Below are 26,242 nucleotides of genomic sequence, written 5' to 3'. Positions count from 1 at the left end.
ACTTTGTTTTCAAATTTTAACTAAATTCTGTTAAATTTTCATTACAGTTCATCTTAATAAAGTATTGTTAAATCATTAATTTTATTTAGAAGCAATACTGTTCCACAAAGTTACTTTCACAGACTTTCAACTTTGAACAGCAATATACAAGTACTGTGTGTTCAAAATTACCCCCATCTCAGGGTAACTTTGAACACTGCCTTTTATTTTTATTAAATATAATACTCACTTATCATCATTTTTTACATGAACAATCTTTTGACATCCCTAGCCCCCCTGCATAGCTGCACTCTTTACTTTATAATAGTAAAAACAATTGTTGTGGTAATGTAATAAAATTTGAAAGTATTCAAATTAACACCGTTTTTCAGTATGTAATTTAGCAGTTTATGGCAACATTGTCATCATAACAGAACTAACATAAATACATAGTTTATGTACCATATCCTCCCTACAATTATTCTGGAATTCAGTAAAATAACTGACGCATGCTCTCATTCATCCAGTGTATCTGGAAATTCTCATTTCTCACATAATAAATAATTATCATACGAACACAATTTATTCACCATTACACTGGATGCACATGAACAAGTATTAAGTGTGCTGGTTTTGATTGGCCAATAACTGCAGTCTGTGCAGTTTTCAATCGTGACATCTTGTGTACATTTGTGTGGGGTGGGGTTAGTTCGTTTATATTATTACACGAGTTGCATTCGTTGGGTGCATCAGCGTTTTTCAAGTAACTGCATTTTTAGTCGCATCAATACTTATTATTTACATGCAAGTCCACAAAAAGATATTTGTTTAATTTTCTCAATCTTTGTTTTTGAATATTAGAAGAAGATACAGGGTGAATATATTAATAGTGGTATTGTTTTATTATTTTTGAATTGTTCAGTACAATTTAATGTCTTTCTTTTGGCTCACAGCTCTATACATGGTATTAATCACTGTTAACTAACATGGTTAACACATTTCATTATGTATTCCCAAGTTGTAATATTTTCTAATGCTACTGTGGCATAATCACATAACAAATGGGAATCTAGGTTTGTAGTATAAAACATTCTATCTATGATGTCATTTTTCCATTGGATGATTAAAAAACAGTTACGTGATTTCTTCACAGAATCCCAAGTTTTTGGTTGCCTGGACTCATTTTATGTTAGCCTTCCTTACCAAACCAAATGTCTTTCTACATATATATCTTTAAAGTTAACTATTCACCCAAATATTATTTAATTTTAATAAATGTTTTCCACTTTCAACAAACTAACTACACTAATTTCAAACATCAAAGTACTCTGTCTCAAGGGAGGCACCATGAATTCAATGTTAAATGATGTTCCCAATATAATGTGGACTAACCAAATTTTCTAGCAACCCTTTAAGTAATTTCAATATCTGAATTAATATGACCCCACAACCTGCAAAGCATTTTTCCTGATGCAATGTCCTTTTAGTTTGAAATACTGCTTTGAATTTTTTTATTAACAAATGCCTAGTGTGAGGACATGGGTATTCTCATAACTTTCTTTGCTTCACCCAAAACCAGCTATTATTCTCTATGATTTCAGCTTTGACAAAGGAAATTCAACTGCGAACACCACAAATGAATTCAATCAATGGCAAGTCCAGGATGGAATAATGCTACATTATGAAATGGATAGATTTCTACTCACCATGTAATGGAGATTAGTCGCAGATGGACACAACAAAAAGATTGCTAAACAAGTAAGCTTTTGGCCAAAAAGCCTTCTTCTGAAATAGACATAGACTCCCCCCCCCAACCCACACATACACATACACACATACACACACACACACACACACACACACACACACACAAACATTGTCTTTGGCAAAAGAAGCCAGACTGCAAGCAAAACTGCATGATGGAAGAAGAAATTTGCATGGTGGGGATTAGGAGGAGCCTGGGGCAGGGAGAGAAAGGTATAGCAGGTTAAAGGGTTGGGGACACTAAATTGCTGCTTGTGTGAGCATAATAACATAGTGGGAGAGGGTATGGCAGCTAGGTGCAATCAGGAGACAGAGGGCAAGGGAGAAGGGGAAGATAGTGGAAAAGGGGAGAAGTAAAAGAGACTGGCGCTTAGTGCTGGAATGGGACAGGTGGGTGAAGAACAGTGATTAATGAAGGCAGAGGCCAGATATGTTACAGGAACATATGATGTATTACAGGGAGAGTTTTCACATGTGTAATTCAGGAAAGCTAGTGATGGTGAGGAAGGATCCAGATGGCACACACTGTAAAGCAGTCACTGAAGTGAAGAACATTGTTTTGGGTGGCATGCTCAGCAACGGAATGGTTCAACTGTTTCTTGGCCACAGTTTGCAGCTTATCCTGTATATCGCATGACATGTAGCCCTGCCTTTGATGAGATAAGTGAAGAGTGTGACTGGAATGGAGTACATCGTGGTGGTGGTGGTGGTGGTGGTGGTGGTGGTGGTGGTGGTGGACGGAAGCTTTAAGGGACAGGTCTATATCACATGACATGTAGCCCTGCCTTTGATGAGATAAGTGATGCATGTGACTGGAATGGAGTACATCGTGGTGGTGGTGGTGGTGGTGGGAAGCTTTAAGGGACAGGTCTTGCATCAAAGTCTATATTACAGAGATATGAGCCATGAGGAAGGAGTTGGGAGTTTGGGAGTTGGGGTGGAGTAGGGATGTACCTGTGGTCTAGGAGTAGTGACTTTCATGACTTAATCAAAACAGTCTTGGTCCCAAGTTCAAAACCCGCCACTGCTTAAATTTTTAATAATAATCAGTATTGGCTGCCAAAGACTTCTGGCGTAAGAAGTCACCCTCATTCTGCCAACGGTTTTGTCAAAGAGGGTGGAAGAGCAGGCAGAGGCCCATGCAATCTCTTGTCCTATGGGTGGGAAAATGCCCCTAAAGACAGAAGAATCAGCATGAGGACGGGAAAGGCAACGGAAACCACTGTATTAAAGACACACAACATGTATCCACAGGCACGTGGCCTGTAATTGAAAAAGTGTCATGGTGGTCTCTCCATTGGCAAAAGATTCCAGAATAGTCTCCCATTCAGATCTCTGGTAGGGGACTGCCAAGGGGAAGGTGACCATGAGAAAAATAATGAATAACCAATTACATGATAATATTCTACGAATTGGGGCACGGAATATTAGAAGCTTGAACATTGTGGGGAAACTAGAAGATCTTAAAAGGGAAATGCAGTGGCTCAATATAGATGTAGCAGGGATCAGTAACATGAAATGTAAACAAGACCAGGATTTCTAGTCAGATGAGTATAGTTTAACATCCACATCAGCAGAAAATGGTACACAAGGAGTAGAATTCATTATGAATAGAAGGTAGGACAGAGAGTGTGTTAACGTGAACAGTTCAGTGATAGAGTTGTTCTTATCAGAGTCGACAGCAGACCAACACTGACCCCGATAGTTTAGGTATACATGCCTACGTCACGAGCTGAAGATGATGAGAGAGAGAACGTATGTAAGGCTACTGAAAGGGTAATACAATACATAAAGAGAGATGGAAATCTAATAGCCATTAGGGAATGGAATATAGTTGTAGGGGAAGGAGTAGAAAAAAGGTTATGTATGGAAAGGTGTAGAAAAAAGAGGTTACAGGAGAATATGGGCTTGGGACAAGGACAGAGAGAGGAGAAAGACTAATGGAGTTGAGCAATAAATTTCAACTTATAATAGCAAATACTCTGGTCAAGAATCACAAGAGGAGGAGATATACTTGGAAAAGCCCTGGTGATACGGGCAAATTTCAGTTAGATTACATCATGGTCAGACAGAGATTCTGAAATCAGATATTGGATTGTAAGGTGTATCCAGGGGCAGATATGGACACAGATCACAATATAGCAGTGCTGAAGAGTAGGCTGAAGTTTAAGACATTAGTAACGAAGAATCAATACACAAAGAAGTGGGATACAGAAGTACTAAGGAATGACGATGTATGCTTGAAGTTCACTAAGGCTATAGATACACCAATAATGACTATCTCAGTACGCAGTATGTAGGCAGTACAGTTGAAGAGGAATGGACATCCCTAAAGGACACTCAGCATACAGGATGATGAAAACAACCTACAGTGACATTAAAAGCAAGGGTGGTAACATAAAGAGTGCAATGGGAATTCCAATGTTAAATACAGAGGAAAATGCGGATAGGTGGAAAGAGCACATTGAAGGCCTCTATTAGGGAGAAGATTTGTCTAATGTGATAGGAGAAGAAATAGGAAGTCAATTTCGAAGAGATAGAGAATCCAGTATTACAGCCAGAATTTAAGACAGCTTTGGAGGACTTAAGATAAAATAAGGTAGAAGAGATAGATAAAATGCAATCAGAATTTTTGAAATCATTGGGAGAATTGGCAACAAAATGACTACTCATGTTGGTGTATGGAGTGTACGATTCTGGTAACATACCATCTGAATTTCAGAAAAATATCCACACAATTCCGAAGACTGCAAGAGCTGACAAGTGTGAGAATTATTGCGCAATAGCTTAACAGCTCACACATCCAAGATGCTGACAAGAATAATTTACAGAAGAATGGAAAAGAAAATTGAGGATGTGCTAGATCTACACTTACATCTACATACATACTCCACAATCCACCATACGGTGCATGGCAGAGGGTACCTCGTACCACAACTAGCATCTTCTCTCCCTGTTCTACTCCCAAACAGAACGAGGGAAAAATGACTGCCTATATTCCTCTATATGGGCCCTAATCTCTCTTATCTTATCTTATCTTTGTGGTCTTTCCGCGAAATGTAAGTTGGCGGCAGTAAAATTGTACTGCAGTGAGCGTGAAATGCTGGTTCTCTAAATTTCCTCATTATTGATTCACGAAAGGAATGCCTCCTTTCCTCTAGTGACTCCCACCCGAGTTCCTGAAGCATTTCCGTAACACTCGCGTGATGATCAAACCTACCAGTAACAAATCTAGCAGCCCGCCTCTGAATTGCTTCTATGTCCTTCCTCAATCTGACCTGATAGGGATCCCAAACGCTCGAGCAGTTCTCAAGAATAGGTTGTATTAGTGTTTTATAAGCGGTCTCCTTTACAGATGAACCACATCTCCCCAAAATTCTACCAATGAACCGAAGACGACTATCTGCCTTTCCCACAACTGCCATTACATGCTTGTCCCACTTCATATCGCTCTGCAATGCTACACCCAAATATTTAATCGACGTGACTGTGTCAAGCACTACACTACTAATGGAGTATTCAAACGTTACAGAATTCTTTTTCCTATTCATCTGCATTAATTTATATTTATCTATATTTAGAGTTAGCTGCCATTCTTTACACCAATCACAAATCCTGTCCAAGTCATCTAGTATCCTCCTACATTCACTCAACAATGACACATCACAGCATCATCAGCAAACAGCCGCACATTGCTATCCACCCGATCCAAAAGATCATTTATGTAGACAGAAAACAACAGCGGACCTACCACACTTCCCTGGGGCACTCCAGATGATACCCTCACCTCCAATGAACACTCACCATTGAGGACAACATACTGGTTTCTATTACTTAAGAAGTCTTCGAGCCACTCACATACTTGGGAACCAATCCCATATACTCGTACCTTAGTTAGGAGTCTGCAGTGGGGCACCGAGTCAAATGCTTTCCGGAAGTCAAGGAAAACGGCATCTGTCTGATACCCTTCATCCATGGTTCGCAAGATATCATGTGAAAAAAAGGGCGAGTTGCGTTTCGCAAAGCCGTGCTGATGCATGGACAGCAACTTCTCTGTCTCGAGGAAATTCATTATATTCGAACTGAGAATACCTTCGAGAATCCTGCAACAAACCGATGTTAAGGATTTTGGTCTGTAATTTTGAGGATCCGTCCTTCTACCCTTCTTATATACAGGCGTCACCTGCGTTTTATTCCAGTCGCTCGGGACTTTACATAAGTAAGGAACCAATGCAGTAGAGTCCTCAATGTAAAACCGAATTGGAATCCCATCAGGACCTGGCGATTTATTTATTGTCAACCCCTTCAGCTGCTTCATAACCCCAGAGATGTCTATCACTATGTCCTCCATACGGGAATCTGTGCGAGACTCAAACAGCAGTATGTTTATACGATCCTCCTGCGAGAAAGATTTCTCAAATGCTAAATTTAAAATTTCAGCTTTCGTTTTGCTGACTTCCGTTGCCAGGCCAGACTGATCAGTGAGTGACTGGATGGAAGCCTTCGTTCGACCCGCTTACCGATTTTACGTAAGACCAGAATTTCCTTGGGTTTTCAGCAAGGTCTTTTGCTAGGGTATGACGGTGGTAGTGGTTGAACGCTTTGCACATCGCTCTTTTTACAGCAGCACGAATCTCTACTAACTTTTGCCTGTCATTCTCCAGATCTTTCTTGTACCATGAGTGCAACTGCCTTTGATTCCTGAGCATTCTCCGAATTGCGCTGTTAAACCACGGTGGGTCTTTTCCATCTGTAACCCACTTTTTCGGCACATACTTGCCCAATGAGTAATTTACAATGTGTTTAAAATTTGCCCATAATTCTTCCATGTCCATTGTCGATTCATTTACTAAGTGGGATGCTAACAACTGCTTATCTGCTCTTTCTAGTAACAATACTCTCCTAGCCTTCTTGACCGACTTTTTAACTTTCGTAACCATAGTCGTAATGACATCATCATGATCACTGATCCCTGTCTCAACACTGACACCGTCAAGGATGATCAGTTTGGCTTTAGAAAAGGTAAAGGCAAAGAGAGGCAATTCTTACATTGCGCTTGATAATGGAAGCAATACTAAAGAAAAATCAAGACACGTTCCTAGGATTTGTCAACCTGGAAAAAGCATTTGAAAACGTAAAATGGTGCAAGATGTTCAAAATTCTGAGAAAATTAGGGTAAAGTTATAGGGAGAGATGGGTAATATACAATATGTACCAGAGCCAAGAGGTAATAATAACAGTGAATGACCAAGAACGAAGTGCTCATATTAAAAAGGTTTTAAGACAGGGATGTAGTCTTTTGCCCCTCCTGTTCAATCTGTACATCGAACAAGCAATGATGGAAATGAAAGAAAGATTCAGGAGTGGAATTAAAATTCACGGTGAAAGGATATCAGTGATACGATTTGCTGATGACATTGCTATCCTGAGTGAAAGTGAAGAAGAATTACATCACCTGCTGAATGGAATGAACAATCTAATGAGTACATAATATGGACTGAGAGTAAATCGAAGAAAGACAAAAGTAAAGAGAAGTAGCAGAAGTGAGAACAGCAAGAAGCTTAGCATCAGGACTGATGGTCATGAAGTAGATGAAGTTAAGGAATTCTGCTACCTAGGCAGTAAAATAACCAAAGATGGACAGACCAAGGAGGACATCAAAAGCACACTAGCAATGGCAAAAAGGGCATTCCTGTCCAAGAGAAGTCTACTGGTATAAAACACAGGCCTTAATTTGAGGAAGAAATTTCTGAGAATGTACATCTGGAGTACAGCATTGTATGGTAGTGAAACATGGACTGTGGGAAAACTGGGACAGAAAAAAATCAAAGCATTGACACGTGGTGCTACAGACAAATGTCAAAAATTAGGTGGCCTGATCAGGTAAGGAATGAGGGAGTTCTGTGTAGAATCGGAGAGGAAAGAAATATGTGGAAAACACTGATAAGGAGGAAGGACAAGATGATAGAACATCTGGTAAGACATGAAGGAAAGACTTCCCATGGTACTAGAGGGAGCAGTAGAGGGCAAAAACTGTAGGGGAAGATAGAGATTGGAATACATCCAGCAAATAATTGAGAATGTATGTTACAAGTGCTACTCTGAGATGAAGAGGTTGACGCAGGAGAGGAATTCGTGGTGGGCCGCATCAAACCAGTCAAAAGACTGATGACCCACAAAAAAAGATGGAGGAGGATTTTGTGTAATTTCAGGGGTCCATGGAACAACACTTGGGAGGAGTGGGAAGAATAACTGGTAGGAAATTCTCATTAGAGGGCACAACGAGAAGCAGTCAGTACCCTGGCAGAGAATTTGATTCAATTGCTCCAGACCTGGGTAGTCCTGAGTCTCAACAGAAAGTTGTTTTGTGGCCATACAGTGGGACCTGTGGGTGACTGGAGAGAGAAGGCATCGTAGATCTGTTTCAGTACAATGCTGGGAAAGTAATATTAGTTTGTGAAGGTCTCAGTGAGCCTCTTGGTACTGCAATGGCCACATGTGGCTAGGCTCTTTGAGGTGGAGGTCAACATGGTTTAATGTGTCTTGTTGGGCTGAAAAGGACCAGGTGAAGCAAATAGGGGATAAGGTGTTGAGGTTCTGGAGGAGGGTGGATATCATGTCCTTACCCTCAATACAGATCAGTCGTCAATGAATCTGAACCAGGTGAGAAGTTTGGGATTGTGTGTGTGTTTAGGAAGGATTCTTCTAGGTGGCGTATGAGCAGTTTGCCATAGGATAGTGTGATGAAGGTGCCCATGGCCTTACCATATAAGTGTTTGTAGGTGATGCCTTCACCTTTGAAGTAATTGTGGTAAGGATGTAGTTAGTCATGGTGACAAGGAAAAAGGTAGTAGGTTTAGAATCTATTGGGCATTGAGAAAGGTAGTGTTCAGCAGTCGCAAGGCCATGAGCTTTAGGGTTGTTAGTCAATAGGGGGGTCGCATCAATAGTGACGAGCAGGACACTGTATTGCAAATGAACAGCATTTTGTTCTCAATGGAGAGACGTCTACAGATGTTAAAGTAACCTCTGGCGTGCCACAGGGGAGTGTTATGGGACCATTGCCTTCCACAATATATATTAATGACCTAGTAGATAGTGTTGGAAGTTCCATGTGGCTTTTTGCGGATGATGCTGTAGTATACAGAGATGCTGCAGCACTAGAAAATTGCAGCGAAATGCAGGAAGATCTGCAGCAGATAGGCACTTGGTGCAGGGAGTGCCAACTGATCCTTAACATAGACAAATGTAATGTATTGCGAATACATAGAAAGAAGGATCCTTTATTGTATGATTATCTGATAGCAGAACAAACACTGGTAGCACTTACTTCTGTAAAATATCTGGGAGTATGCTTGCGGAACGATTTGAAGTGGAATGATCATATAAAATTAATTGTTGGTAAGGCAGGTGAAAGGTTGAGATTCATTGGGAGAGTCCATTGAAAATGTAGTCCATCAACAAAGGAGGTGTCTTACAAAACACTCATTTGACCTATACTTGAGTATTACTCATCAGTGTGGGATCCGTACCAGGTCAGGCTGACACAGGAGATAGAGAAGATCCAAAGAAGAATGGTGTGATTTGTCACAGGATTGTTTGGTAAGCGTGATAGCGTTATGGAGATGTTCAGCAAACTCAAGTGGAAGACTCTACAAGAGAGCTGCTGTGCATCACAGTGTAGCTTGCTGTCCAGGTTTCGAGAGGGTGCGTTTCTAGATGAGGTATTGAATATATTGCTTCCTCCTACTTATACCTCATGAGGAGATCAGGAATCTAAAATTAGAGAAATTCGAGCATGCACAGAGGCTTTCTGGCCATCGTTCTTCCCGTGAACCATACGTGACTGGAACAGGAAAGGGAGGTAATGACAGTGGCTCGTAAAGTGCCGTCCGCCACACACCGTTGCGTGGCTTGCAGAGTATAAATGTAGATGTATAACTGTGGGGGGTCAGTGGAGCAAATGGTTGGTATCTTTTATGTAGAAGATTAGGTTGTGGGTAATAGGCTAAAAGTGTTGGTCTACAAGAGCAGAGATTTTCTTAGCGGGAGCACAGTAACTGGCCACAACGGGGCGTCCTGGGTAGTTGGGTTTATAGAATTCAGGAAGAATGTAGAAGGTAAGACTATGGCAAGTGGTAGGGGTGATGAGAGACAAACTCAGGGGAGAAGTTCTGGGATGAGCCTAACTATTTGAAGAGCGACTGGAGATCCTTTTGCATTTCTGAAATGGAGTCACTGTAAACCAATCTGACAGCTGGACGAGTCATTCCAACAGGTAATCCTTGCAGTTCAAAACCACAGTGGTGGGGCTTTTGTCATGGGGGTTAGATTCTGCTTCACCACTGGAGGATTTGTAACCGCAAGGATTACCTGGTGGAAAGGAGTCCATCAGTTGTCAGATACGTCTACTTGCAAACTACTTGACCCCATTCCAGAAATCCTACAGGATCTCCAACCTCTCCCCTGAATCTCTCTACTCATCCAACCACTCCCTGCACTGCTACATTCTATGCGCTTCTTTAAGTCCATACACTCAACCACTTATGACACCTTATTGCGGCCAGTTACTGTGGCCCTACTAAGAGAATCTCTGCCCTCATGGACCAGTATCTCCAGCCTATTACCTGCTACGTAGCCTCCTATATAAAGGACATCAATCATTTCCTCCATCAGCTCTCCACAGTTTCTGTTCATCACTATTGATGCAACCTCCATTTACACTAACATCCCGAATGCTCACGGCCACACCACTACTGAATACCACCTTCGCAATGTCTGATGGGTTCTAGAGCTAGAATGCCTTCTTGGTCACCATGACCAACTATAGCCTCACCACAATTACTGCACCTTTGAAGATATTTCAAACAAACCCATGGTATGCCAATGAGCATGCATGGCACCACCTCATGCCAACCTATTCAAGGGGCATCTAGAGGAATCCTTCATAACCACCCAGAATCGTGAACACCTCACCTGGTTCTGATTCACCAATGACATCTTCATGATCTGGATCGAAGATGAGTACACCCTATCCACATTCCTCCAGAACCTCAATGCCTTCTCCACTATTCACTTCACCTAGTCCTTCTCAACCCAACAAGCCACCTTCCTTGATGTTGACCTTCACCTCAAAGATGCCTACATCAGTACTTCTATCCCTATCAAACCTACCAACCACCAGCAATACTCCACTTCAACAGCTGCCACCCACTCTATACCAAGGAGTTCCTTCCATACTGTCTAGCTACCCATGGCTGTCACGTCTGAAGTGACAAACACGCCCTCTCAAAATAGACCATGAGTCTCACTGAGGCCTTCACAGAATGAGTTTACCCTACCAAACTTGCACAGAAACAGAACTCTCCTGCCTTCTCTCTCTCTCTCTCTCTCTCTCTCTCTCCAGTCAGTTACCACCTTCCACTGTCTGGCCACAAAAAGAAGTATTTTGCTCGTGACTCAGTACCACCCAGGACTGGAGCAGCTGAACCCCAGTCGCTGCCAGGGTTTTGACTACCTCTCACTGTGCCCTGAAATGAGGAATGCCTACCAAACCTACACAATATCCTCCTCCACCCCTATTTCTTGCCTCATGGCTCATATCCCTGCAACAGACTAAGATGCCAGACCTGCCCCATTCATCCCCCACCACCACTACTTTCCCCAGTACTGCTTAGTCACAAGCATCACCTATCCAGTCAAAGGCAGGGCTACCTGTGAAAGCATTCATGTGATCTACAAGCTAATCTACAGCCACTGTGCTGCATTCTGCATGGGCATGACAACCAACAAGCTGTATTTCCCCATAAATGGTCACTAACAAACTGTGGCCAAGAAAAACCTGGACCACCCAGTTGCTGAGCACACTACCCAACACAACATTCTTCACTTCAATGATTGCTTCACAGTCTGTGCCATCTGGACCCTTCCTAGCAACACCAGCTTTTCTGAATTGTGCAGGTGGGAACCCTTCCTGCAGTATATCCTCGTCAAGTTCCTATAACACCTGTTTCTCAACCTTCATTACTCACTGTCCTTCACCCACCTACCTCCTTCCCTGTTCCCACTCCAGCATTACACAGCCTTCTGTTCCACCAACACACCCAGTCTTTTTACTTCTCTCCTTTTAAATATCCCCCCCCCCTCCCCATCTAACCTCCCATCTGCACCTACTTGCCCTACCCTCTCCCCACTACATCTCTGTATGCTCCCTCAAGCAGCACTTTTCTGTCCCCCCACCCCTACCCTACTATCCCTCCCCTTCCTTGTCTCAGCCTCATTCTTGCCCCAACCAATCACACTGCTTGTCCCATCACATTTTGTTGCTCGCAAACTTGACTCAGTGGCCAGAGACAGTGGTCATTAGAATAAATTTTCCCCAATTTATATAGGACCCTATAAAATAACAGGTATTCCAGATCCAACAGTGGCGTACTTGGTAACTCTAAAATAGGTCAGAAGGAAAGGCTTATGCTAATATGATAGAGGAGTTTAAATCATCATGACAAAGTGCGATCTTCATAGGTTTAGTAGGTTTACTTCTGCCAGGTGTCTACGTTAACTGTTTCACAATTTGCTTTTCCTGGGGCAGTTTCTTATACTCATCCTGTCATATTGTCTTTCCCCTAAATCTCTCTCTCTCTCTCTCTCTCTCTCTCTCTCTCTCTCTCTCTCTCTCACACACACACACACACACACACACACACACACACACACACACACACACACATATACAAATAAAATGTAGCAAATGTTCTGCAAAAATTTCCTTTATCTTTTGAAAGGTTAATTTGTGTTCTCAGCGAGACATTTTGTATCTTTCTGTAACTTTTATGAGAACAATGGTTGAGCGTGTTATCTTTTATAGAGGATGTTGGATACTACAAGTGAACAAGTTCATACATACTTATATGCAAACAAAAAAGCCATAGTTCGGCAAGGCAATTATTTTGCGGCCACAGCAGTAAAATAACGCTACCACTATTGTTATCTCTTGTGAGAGTACATATGTGAATGAGCTGAATAGTCACCTGTTTTAAAATGAGGATGTTGTGTCCTTAAGCAAGAATGGGAAGTATCACATTTGTGGTCATTGTACAAGGGCATTATGGGAATAATTGTCCACCCCCGGTAGCTGAGTGGTCAGCACGACAGACTGTCAATCCAAAGGGCCCGGGTTCGATTCCCAGCTGGGTCGGAGATCTTCTCCACTGAGGGACTGGGTGTTGTGTTGTCCTAATCTTCATCATTTCATCCCCATCGACAAGCAAGTCACCGAAGTGGTGTCAAATCAATGTATCACAGGGATTAGACATCGAACAAAGCAATTGTTTCATATTCATAGACTCCTTAATGGACGAAGAGGATCAATACGTACATGTCTAGGACATATAACACAATATCTGGGTAGCAAGCATTCAATATTAGCATAAAACATATTAATCGTAAGTTATAGAACTAATGAGTAAACCAACATGATAGAACAGAAATTAAAGGGACAAGAAATTTACCACACAGTATTGTGAAGAGACCTTATGTATGTTAGTGGAATGGTTACATGTTTATAAAAACACAAATGGAAGTACAGGTGAAAGTGTGTTTATAGAGGGGCTTGAAAATGCCAGTTTACAAGCATCAAGGGGAAGTTGAAAATCGATACAGAAATTTCTTCAAATAAATTAATATGGAAAAGGATACAATACTTCAGTTATTATTGGTTTTTGGGCTGCAGTGTATCTCATATCATTGATGTGTTAGAGAGCAAAGTGTAGGTGAATACAAATGAGGTGTGACCTGAGGTTAGGTGAATCACTTTACAGGAGTAAGCCTGGAAGGACACTAGCTTCATAACGATGATAGGTAATTGAGAAGTATCCTCTCTCACAGAAGAATGTACATGCAGTTCTTACATACAAAAGAAACTGGTGAACTGTAGTTCCCATTCATGAATAATTCTGCAAATGGGCAGAGTACAAATAGACTTAACTGGGTAATGGCGATTTACAACAGAGGCATTTCCATACATGCTTGACATAATACATGTCCAACATTCACAGTTGGCAATGACAGGTTATGCTTACCTTGCATCATGTAATCCCTTGAGTGTGACAGAACTAAGTGTATCAAGGACATTCGAATGTAAAGTGGAGAAGTAAAACGAACTTGTTAATTTATCTTCAAATGTGTTCTCAAAGGTATGGCAACAACAGAACAGTAACCTACAGATTGAAAAAAAGGGTAAATGGTACTCATTGACTGTTTAAGAATATAACAATAAAGGAATATAAGCAGAGGCTCTCCACAAATTTTGCAATAATGTTATGCATTAAGTATGGTATAAACACTCGGGGAAATCAGAGATTAAAACTAACGTGGCCAATATAGATAAGATACCTACATAATTAGGACTTATAAACTATAGGACCAAGATAATGAAAGGTGTATTGTTTAAGGAATCACATAATTTTTTATGAAAAATTCATAGATTTAATCGAAAGGAAGAGACTGTAGGATATTGTATAAAACAAATATTTAAAAAAAAAAAAACCAACTAAAACAGGTGTTCTGGAGGGAAGACACCTAAAAATACAAAGTTGTGAAAGAATGTTCTAATGATGTTAATAAGCAGGAGAGCCATGCTCTGTCTGTGGACATAAAAAGTTATATGCATGGCTTTACACAGTGTTATATCAATAAGCAAATGTCATCATTGACATTGTGTTTTCTCCCCATAGGCAGGTTTCCACATGGTAACTCCATACTCTCCTGCATTCTGCCATCCTCTTCACATGCACTTAATTTCCGCTTTCCTATTTGTGTCTATCATCTTTTATCTGCTCCTTCCTCTCAAAATTCTCCCACAAACTAGACTTTCCAAAGCTTCCATTTGCAAGCATTCCCGTCTTAATGAATGTCTCATAAGATTATTTCTCCTCTCTCTTATAGGCTGCAGCAGTCTTCTCCTCTCTCTTATAGGCTGCAGCAGTCTTCTCCTCTCACAAAGCCTTTCAAACACTTGTTGCCCACTCTTTCTCTCCAGCTTATCCTCTCAATTACACTCCAGACAAAACACTTGCCAAGTCTTTTCCACAGACCTTTATCTGGTTTGCCACATAATAATCTCTTTCTACTGAATGATCCTTCAGTATAGTGTTGCGAGTTTTCCCCTCCTGAAGGCATCTCAAGTCTCCAAGCAATCGTGCTTCCAAGGTATTTAAATGGTCTTACTTGGATAAAAACCACTTAATATTTGTCAGTCTCCTCTATTTGCTGTTTTTGCTGTACTGATTCTCATCCCATATTACACACATACACACATACACACACACACACACACACACACACACACACACACACACACACACACACACACACATTCATTCATTCAAATCTTTTTTACAGTTCATTCACTTTCTGCCACTAATACCATGTCACACACACACATTCATTCATTCAAATCTTTTTTACAGTTCATTCACTTTCTGCCACTAATACCATGTCATTGGGATATCTAATACATTCTACTCTCTTTTCGCCAATACATACACTTCTTTTTCCATCTGAGAGCCTTTCGCAGTAACCTCTTCGATTTACGTTGAACAATAAGAGAGAGATACAAAAACCTTCTCTAATGACCCTTCCAGTTCTGCTTCCTCCTGACAGTTCATTTCTAATCCTTATTCTTACTTTCTATTGTAAATATAGATTCTGTACCAGACATCTCTTCTCCTAATCTACACCTTTCATTTTCAAAGCATCGATCAGCTCGTTCCATTGTACTATGACAAAAGCTTTTTCCCAATCAATAAAAAACAGCATCACTTTCTCTACCTTTCTGAACATATCTTTCCCTAGGATTCTTACAAGCCAATAACATCTCTCGCTCTTTTTCCTCTTCTAAATCCAAACTGTTCCTCCTAAATCCGCCTACCCAACTTGCCATTCAACATTCTCAGCAATATTTTACTTGCATGAGAAATTAGACTTAGTCCTATGCTCTTCACATTTTTTTGTATCTCTTTTCCTCAATTGGTGTCATTACCATTGCAAGAAAAATGTCAGGCAATTCCCCTTTGTCATGTACCTCATTACACAGGCACACTCTTTCCTTCCTTATCATTTACCAAAGTCTTCAACACCTCTGACAGCGAGTTATAGATGCCATGTAACTTCCGGTTCTTCATCTCCACCAGTGCTTTTCCTACTTCTGCTTCCAAGATGCTGCACCCCCTTCCATCTTTTCGGACATATTCCTCCTCTTCAATCTTTTGAGTTCACTTAGTATTTGATCTATTTTACACAGACACTATATATATTTTTGCAACCTGCTCAAAACCTCTACTATTCTTCAGCTAATCTACCATTTATCCTTTTTATTTCCTTATTACTTTTCCTTCTTTTACTTTCAGAAACCATATCCATAGACAATTTGTACATCATTTCATATGAACCCCTCTCTCCATTTTCTCTATTTCCTCACATTTCTCTTTTGTCCATCTTTCTTTTCTCAATTCATTTTCCAGTTCTCTGCACCTCTTCTTGCCTCCTTCATTTTTCACTTTCTCCCTTTTTCCAAGATGTTTTCCATTATCCATTCTTTCCGGATACTTTTGCACACACTAATTCCTAGCACTTCTTTTGCAGAACCCACAAATCCTTATTTTTATCCATTTGTCATTTACATATTCTTCAACTTCACCTCTTCCCATTTTTCCATAAAACTGTCTCCCAACTCTGAAGCATTTACCTACCTCCTTGAGTATCTCCCAAGTTTAATCTTACTTTTGCTTTCTCTCTCCACACTTTCTTCAACTTCACTTGTGTTTCCACCATTACAAGGTTGTGGTCTGAATTTGTCTGCTCCTGGCTAAGACTTGGCATTCTTCAGACAGTTCCCAAACCTTTCTGTATTAGGATGTAGTACAACTGATGCCTTTCTCTATTAAAATTTGAGATCTATGCCTAACATCTTTTGTTATTTTCAAGTAATGTGTAACCCACTACTAGTGAGTTTTCTTTACTGAAGCTAATTGGCTGACCTGTCACTTTTTATCCCTAACCAAAATTTTTCCTACCATATAGTTCTCTCTCTCTTCACCAACCACTGCATTCCAATCCCCCATAATGATAATGCAGGAATTTCTTTCTTGATAAGTTCTTGAATTTTCTCATAATATTCACCCACCTCCCTCGACTCTACGCTGGCTGGTTGGCACAAATACATATATTAACACATCATCTTTTGAACTACAATGTAGTCATATTACGATCAATCTTCTATCAATATGTTGTACATTCATTACCATACTTCTCAGTTTCTGTCCTATCAATATTTCAACTCAGTTTTCACCACTCTTAGTTTCCCCCAAGTACAAAAGCTTACATTCTCCACTTTCTATATCTCCTTTCTGTCCCCATCTAATGTCACACATGCTAAACACATCTAAATCTGTTCTTTTTCATGCCCTGCTTTGCATTTTCTAATTTTCCTGCTTGTAGCAGTTTTCAGACATTTCATACGTCAATCCTTATCATTCATTCCTTCTATCTCTCCTCGTTCCTTTCACACGTGTAGCCTCACAATGTGTTCCCCTGCCAGAGATCAGAGTGAGGGAAGTTTAAACTTTGGACTCTTTCACATGAAGACGTACCATATCCTGCTTGGGAATTTAACGTGGTAGTATCCTGTTACTTTCCTCGTAGACAGGTTGCCAAAATGGCTGTGTACTAAGAGTCTGACACTTTCTGTAGCTGCCCCTCTGGCTTACAGTTGCCACTTGCTATCTTTATGTACCCAAAGAGAAAGGTGCCTCTTCTGCCAGCTTCTACATTCCAAAAGACTCCGATGCCACTGCATTGAGGTCTTTGCCATTACCCTGCCAAGGGGCCCTTACATGGAACTACAAACCAGAGCCAGATGAACCAATGTTTTTTTTAACAAGGTGCTCCACCTGTAACTTTTTCCTCCCCGTTACTTGAGAAGTATGACAACAGGATTGCCACCAGCTTAGCATTAGTGTTATGTTAATATGCATTCAATGAATTGCAAGTTGTTTTGGATAAGCAGGAAAATCTTTGTGACCTAGTTCATATCAGGGAGGAGTATATGTAAAGTGCTATGTCAATTTTGATAAAAGGATATGTCACATTCCTTAAGCCTTCATAACGATGGAAGATGGTTGTGAGATTTGAAGAAAGTTGTGGGAGGAACGGTTTGCAATATGAGCAGGTATTATGAAAGACAAGGGTGCATCAGGCTTACAAAATGGAATGGTGAGTTAGTGTCTCCATCTGCTGTTCCTTGTAGTTTTGCAGCTATAAAGAAAAGGGTTGTTATAACAACAGTGCAAATGGTGTGTCAAGTTAAAAGCTAATGAACTGTTACTTGAATCTTGTGCGAACTAAGATGTAAAGAACAGTCATCACCACAATATATTTTGAAGACTGTGACGGTTATTGTGATTGGATCTAATGAGTTATTTTACTAAGAGGAGTTAATACAGGAGTTCAGTGTGGAATTATTACAAGTGATTTGGGTAGTTTGGAAGAAAACCACAGCTCCCTTTCAGTGTACAAACAACAAAGGGGAGATAAGTCCATAAACTACTATTACATTACTGTTATTTAACCCTGTCTTGCGGGTCCAAATCAGCAAAATATCAAAACAGGTGACCACAAGAAATTTTATTAATGTGGGTCATCATCAAAAATTTCCGTAAATCACTTCCTTGAGCAAGTTTCAAAGGGCATAAGGAGGGGTAGTCAAAGCCTTGGTGATGGATATGGCTGAGCTTTTCAAGGCCAGTGTGGCAATAGGAGGCTAGTCAGTGGCTGGTTAACAGTTTACAAGTTACAGAGGAGACGTCAGAGAAGATCTGTTTATTGATGAGCTGGATTGGATATCTTTCTGTCAAAGGCTCTGGTAACAATACTGGCATATTTCAACAACTCCTGGTCTCCACTACAGATGAGTGCCATCCCTAAATGGAGATACTGTGTGGAGGACACTTTCTGGCAAGGAATGGGTGACAGGTGGGAAAGTGGAGGTACTGTTGGGGGTTTTTGCACTTGACGTGAACACACACATTTACAGAGCAATCTGAGAGGTAGAGAACGAAATCTGGGAAGGTGGTTTGTCAGGCTGAGAAGGACCTGGTACACTGATCTGGCAGTGGGTGTTGAGGTATGCGTGAAGTTGTCCTTGCCCCAAGTCCATATCATGAAAATGTCAATGTATCTGAACAAGACAAGTGGTTTCAGGTATTGACTGGATAGGAAGGATTCCTCCAGATCGACAAGTAAGTTGGCGTAGGATGGCGTCATGAGACTACCCATGGCAGAACCCTGGATTCATTTATAAATTTGGCCTTTAAAGTGAATTAATTGTGGCCAGGGTGTAGTTGGCTAGGAGGATTAGGAAAGAGGTGATAGGTTTGGTATCAGGACATTTAAGAAGGTAATGTTCCATGGTCACAAGCTGATGGGCATGGGGAATGTTGGTGTAACAGGACTTTGAGTGCACAGTGGCCAACAGAGCCTTGTTATAATGGTAAATTAACTGTGGAAAGGTGATGAAGGAAGTGAGCAGTGTCTTAAATATAGGATAAGATGTTACACAAAATACTTTGGAGGTGTTGATCAACAAAAGGTAGAGGTTTGTTTTACAGAAGCCTTGCAGCCAGCCACAATGAGACAACCAGTAAAGAGCCCTGTGGGTTTGGAGAGTAGGTAAAAGGTAGGTGTGCTGGAGGTTGCTGGTGTGAGGAGGGAGACGGATTCAGGTGTCATGTTTTGGGATGGACCTAAGGCCTTCAGCAGCTACTAGAGGTCAAGCTGGACTTCTATGATAGGACCATGGTCATAAGAGTTGTATGCCTGTTTCCCTTTTATGCGTGGTTTCATTCCGGAATCTCCATTATTATTATTATTATTATTATTATTATTATTATTATTATTATTATCATAAATGGTTTTGTTATTTCTTTCTGTATATTCTTTTTGTGTTATTACCACAGCTTATTTACTTAACAGGTTACAAAATCACAACAGCTCACTAAATATGCTCAACATTTGAAATAAAGTTTTAAACAAGTAACAATAACCATTTAAACACCAATGTGTGTGTCTACATTCCTTATTACAGTATGTGTGTATATGAAGCAACATAACAGTGAATGTCATGCATCCCAATTTCTTCTACACAAATCTGTCTTCATAAAGCCCGACATTGTCAGGTGAGTGAGATAAGAGCTATCTGCATTACTTATTATAAATTTTAATGGCCTTGATTACAGTATAATGCAAATACACTATACTGTGATGAAGCCCTTTAAACACTCTAATAAACCTGACTTCATCTGACATCATACAGAAAAATCTTAATGTATTAGGTCTGGTGAGATTTTGGTGACCCAGTAATGGTAATGTCATGACTAATCCAAAAATTGCGTAATGTATAACAAGGAACTGCCTTGAAAGTGGTAAAAGGTGGAAACACTCCATCCTGCTGTGAAAGTACCTTCTATTCTATGTAGCTAGTAAATCATCCACTAGCCCTGTGGGGCTGGGTTTGGGGAGTAGGTATAAGGGAAGAGTGCTGGAGGCTGCTGGTGTGAGGAGGGAGGTGGATTCAGGTGTCATGCTAGTTACATACTAATAACTTTCACTATCTTCCATTCCTCCAAAATAAAAGTAGTACTGTGTTCTAACTTCAACAATTTGGAACAAAGAATGTGTACATATAATATTTTTCGCTTTTAATATTCATTTATGTCTCCTCCTGGGACACTGACCTTGTCCCGTAGTATGAGCTGTATAAGTTTGTGTGTGGCCCAGCCTCGTATGGTGTACAAGAAACTGAATTAGGAGACTACATTGTACCAAAATGTGTGACCATAAATGACAGAAACTGACTTAGAGAATCTTTTGTTTTAATTACATTCCTAATTTATCATGTCTCCATTATGAAGTAGCTGTTAAAAAAATGTCCATGCACCTGTGTTGAAATCATAGGTAAATAACTGCATGAGTTCAGCATATTTAATATCTGTCTAGATTTGTATAAATGGTTGAAACACACTGAACTGTGGCACAGCTGAAAATCTGTATGAAGTTTGATCAACACACAGCTCTGTAGTGTACACTGATTCAACTAAGCTTGTAAGAACAAGAAATCATTCAAACATGATGGTAAAAGAGATGGAAGGCACAAGACAGATCAGGTGGAACTGAAGCTGCAATGGCACAGCTGTCAGTGACTCATTCATATGTTATGGTTTGAAGATTCCATGGACATTCAGGGATGTGTAACAATTTAAGGTTTGAAACTATGTTTAAAGCTTGCTACTAATTATCAGAGGATGAGTAGAGTCTGGTTAATTCGGTCTCCATTGTAAAAAAAGCTATTTTTTCACATATCTCGATCTTTATGACATATCTCCTGAACTATACATTGACAATGAAATAATTTCGCAGGTGCTCTCATTGGAGTGTGTAAACTACATGCACTATGTGTTGTTAATAGAGTTAGCAATAAGTAATAAATTAAAATGTCATGCTTGATACTGAAGTTTTACTGCATGAACAGCAAGTACACAGAAAGCGATAAACATTTTTTCTTTCATTATTCTGTGTGGGATACCATTGAGAAATTTTTTTGAAAAGGTTTGAAAGTATGTAATAAGATTGTTGGAAGTCACTAAGGGCCCTTTCTCCAATTCTGAATGAATAGTTTACATAAACACCAATATTACGAAAAGGATAAATTGCTACTCACCGTAAAAGAACACACTGAGTTGCAGACAGGCACAGCAAAAATATTTTTCAACACTGAGCTTTTGGCCAAAGCCTTGTTCATAATGGAAAACACGTACTATCACACAAGCAAGCACACCTCACACACACATGTACACTTCTTGGCCAGAATGCAACAGCCCAAGTGGGGCAGGGAAGGGAAAGAGATAGCAAGGGACAGTTGGTTAGAAGAGAAGTTAACGCAGCTTGGCAAAGTGTGTAAGGACTAGATCATGGCAGGACAAGGCTGCCAGGTGCACCATCCAGAGGCTTAGGGCGGGGGGGGGGGGGGGGGGGGGGGGGAGGTTGAGAGGACAGGGAGTGGAAAAGGAGAGGAGCAGAGATGGGGGAAAAGACTATGAGGGGGTGATAGGCCAAGGACAGAAACTGTTGGGTGGAGGGTATAGGGGCAATAGGTTACCGTATGCTGAGGCTGGGATGATTTCAGAAGTGAACAATGTGTTTTAAAGAGAACTTCCATCTGCACAGTGCAGAAAAGCCGATGGTGGGAGGAGAATCCAGATGGCTTGCGTTGTGAAGCTGCCATTGAAATCAAGAATGTTACGTTCACTTGCATGCCATGCCAGAGGTGGGCGATTTTGCTCTTGGCCACAGTTAGGAAATGGCCATCCATCCTGGGGGATAGGAATGGAATAGGAATTGTTGGGTGGGTGGATTGGGCAGGTCTTGCACATGGGTATTACATAAGGATATGATCCTTGTGGCTTGGGTTTGGGAGTGTCCATCCCTATGTCACACCAAATCCCACCCCTTGCCACAAGGATTATATCCCTGTGGAAGACCCAGGTGAAAGACTTGTTCGATTCACCCAATCAGCACTTTCTATTTCAGGCCTGTCACAGGCTTTTCCTTCCCAATCAGAGGCCAGGCCACCTGTGAAAGCAACTATGTCATATACCAGCTCTGCTGCAATCATTGCACAGCTTTTTATATTAGTGTGACTCCCAACTAGCTGTCCACCAGGATGAATGCTCATGCTTGATTTCAGTGGCTGCTTCACAACACAGGCTGTCTGGATCCTCCCTTTCATCACCAGGTTTTCCCCAAATAGTGCAGATGGGATTTATCCTTACAACATATCGTCCACTTCTGAAATCATCTCGGATTCAACCTACAGCAATCTACTGTCCTCACACCCTCCACCCAACAGTTTCTGTCCCCCATGTCTATAACAACCTCACAACTCTCATTCCCTCACCCTCACTGTTCACTGCTCTCTGCCAATGCACTCACCGGTTTTTACCCCATCTTTGCATCTCTCCCTGTTCCCATTTCCCCTCCCTCACTGCCACTGGACACTGCACCTCGCAGCTTGTCCTGCTGTCATCTAGCCCTTTCATGCTCTTCCAGGCTGTGCTGCCTTCTCTCTCCCCAGTCATATCCTGCTATCTCTTCCCCTCTTCACCCTGGATTTCCCCCTTGCAAAGCAACACAGCTGCATTCTGGCCAGAGGTAGTGGTCATATGTGCTTGCCTGTATGAACATGTGAGAGAGTTCCTTTCTGAGGAAGGCTTTGGAGAAAAGTTCAATGTGCAACAGTCTTTTTGTTGCACTCATCTGCAACTCAATGTGTCATCTTCACACTGAGGAGCGAGCTATCCTTTCCATAATATAGTCTAGCTGATTTGCACACTGTGAGATATGCTGACTCTAGATATTTACACACTTTCTAACTTCAATACTTGACTTACTGAGTTAAAACTTCAACATAACATCTCTGCTAGATAGGTAATCATGTACGCTTGCAAATTGAAGGTTGCTTATCTGCTGGCTTCCATGGCCAACAAAAAATTCATTTCTTATGCAGTCTTGGATCATTAATTACAAGTGTTTACAAAAACATTTTATACACTAGAATATTGCTCAAATAATGACAATAGTTTGCAATTGAACATCCTCTGCTGCACTGTCACGATTATATTCCTCTTCACAAAGCATACCATACATTAATTTTCAATGAAGGCCAGGCAGAGCTTTTGAATGCACCTGCTGCAGGGCCCCACTTGAGCTCCAGTGATGTGTGTGGTCACAATGTTTCAGGAATAGATAGCTATTTCTCTCTTCGACATATCTGAACTTAATGGAAATCCTGAACTGAATGTTAAGCCTTGTGAGGCCATACATGCTGAAGGTTACAAACTTGGGATTCCGGAATTAACAGCAAAGGACACACACTGATTAGCCAGAACATTATGACCACCAACCTAACAGCTGGTATGTTCACCTTTGGCACTGATAACAGTGGCAACGCATCATGGCATGAAAACAAAGAAGCCTTCGTAAGCTATTCGAGGGAGATGGCACCACATCTGCACACACAAGTTGCCAGATTCCCATAAATTCAAGGCAGTGGGGTGATGACCTCTGACCCCACATTCAGTAACATCCCAGATGTCTTTGAAAGGGTTCAGATCTGGCGAGCCAGCACATCAACTGGAACTCACCATGTTCCACAAACCACTCTTTCACACTCCTAGCCTCGTGACATTATGCATTATTTTGTTGAAAAATGCCACTACCCATAGCAAACATAATCACCATGAAGGGGTGTACATGGTCTGCAACAAGTGTACGATACTCCTTGGCCGCCATGGTGCCTTGAACCAGCTCTACTGGACCCATGTATGAGTGTTCGGTGCAATGTGTGTTCAGACACACCTGCACTCTGTCCAGCATTTAAGTTTGATGTTAGTTCCTCCATTGTTCACTGTCTGTACTGTTTTACCAGTCTGCCCAGCCTATGAAGTCCGACATCTGTAATGAGGGGTGGCCACCCAAAGCCTATGACATATGGCTGAGGTTTCACCTGGATTTCACCGTGTGTTGTAAACACTCACTACAGCACTCCTTGAACACCCGACAAGTTGTACAGTTTCCAAAATGCTCATGCCAAGCCTCTGGGCCATCAAAATCTGCCCTCTATGAAACTCAAGATCACGCGACTTCCCCATTCAACACACGAACAGTGTGCTCACTGATAGTACAAGAACTGTGTGTGTGTGTGTGTGTGTGTGTGTGTGTGTGTGTGTGTGTGTGTGTGTGTGTGTGTGTGTGTGTGTGTGTGTCTGACTAGTAGTCATTCCTCTCTAGGTGACTGCTATCAACTGGACGGGTTCGTATCGATAGTAAGTCAGTGGTGATAATGTTCTGGTTCATCAGCGTATTTGAAAAACTTATGCCATGAACGTCTGAAGAACATATGTGAAATGATTATGCTTACACTGAAAATACACTACATATAGTCAGTCTGCAACTGAAGATCAAGCAGACCAGTCCCCACATTCTAACCTACTACTATATTAAACAGCCTGGATGTAATACTTGTGGCAAGGTTATTCTGTTTCATAGTGAGCACTTAAAATCAGTGGCAATGCAAATGCACATGGGTCTTTTTTTCTTTTTTACTGAATGTGTTAACACTATAGAATACACTACTGAATATAAGAATAACTAATGTAACTAATGCACATCAACAGTCTGCATAAATCACTGCACTGCTCAACAGGAAACTGATTCTCAGTGTTCCTGTATGGCAGTTCTAGCTTTGTTCTAGAATAGGGCACATTCCCAACACCGATTACCACTCACTCTTCAGTTTACAGACTGAGTATACTAATCTTTAATAAGATATTAGTGTTTTTAATCTCACTGGCTGACAGATTCAAAAGCCACCAAGGTGCCTTTAGTCAGTATCTTAAGCTAATCAGTTTGCACATTGCATTCTTTCATTTGCACATAATACTCTTATAGGTAGATGCCTAAACAAATCCGATACCAATACTACAATTGTCACAAGAACAATATGTAAAATTTAATATATTAACTATTCATACATAGAGGTTTTAATGGATTGATACAATGACAGCAAATATGTGTATAAATTCCTGAAATACGAGAAGTTCTGGAGTTCTTCCTTATGCTGGATCCCCACAGGTAAGCTTTGAAAATAAACAACAGGAAAATCTCAGCCAGAAACTTGCAACTATGGAACATCAACATTCTTATTCATCTTCAGAATGAACACTACGAACAAACTTATCACAATGAAGATTACACTCAGCTACAAGTTAATCAATTCATGAAATGACTTTCAATAATACTGTTAACACTTACATGTTTAACATTCTAATCCAGCTGGAAATTTGAGTATGTGCTGTTTAAGTAAGAAGCCACTAAAGTCTCCATTTGCATAACCACACGCTATTTACAGCAGATCAATTCAGAGCAGTTGTTATTTGGTGATAAACAATAATGTCAACTTTAGGAATATAAAAGTCAAAGATTAAGAGGCGAAGTTGTAACAATATCCGAACAGCACTGTTTGGAAACTTCTTTATTCTAAAGCAGTCTTCACACAAGAAGTGAACATTGATACATTCTCAACATGGGTAGCAACTGCTCAGAAATGATCACATAATACACCTTTATGCAATATGTTTCTGCTGCACTATCCAATGGCAGTTTTTTTAACATCTGGTATGCCAACCACACAGGTTTGGATTTGACACTGAAAAATATAAATGCATGAAATGGCCACATTAATTGTACTACAAGCAACTGACAAAGATTGGTGGAGAACATCCTAAAGAAGGCTGCAGATAGTGAATTCCTCAACAACATTAAACAAGTTTTAAAGGAGGCTCTAAAAATAGTCACCTTTAAGTTTGAAAAAATATAACACAGATCC

This window comes from Schistocerca gregaria, chromosome 3 (genome assembly GCF_023897955.1).
Source record: "Schistocerca gregaria isolate iqSchGreg1 chromosome 3, iqSchGreg1.2, whole genome shotgun sequence".
In the NCBI taxonomy this organism is placed as follows: domain Eukaryota; kingdom Metazoa; phylum Arthropoda; class Insecta; order Orthoptera; family Acrididae; genus Schistocerca; species Schistocerca gregaria.
The sequence above is the reverse complement of the archived record's forward strand: the minus strand, read 5'-3'. Positions refer to the sequence as shown.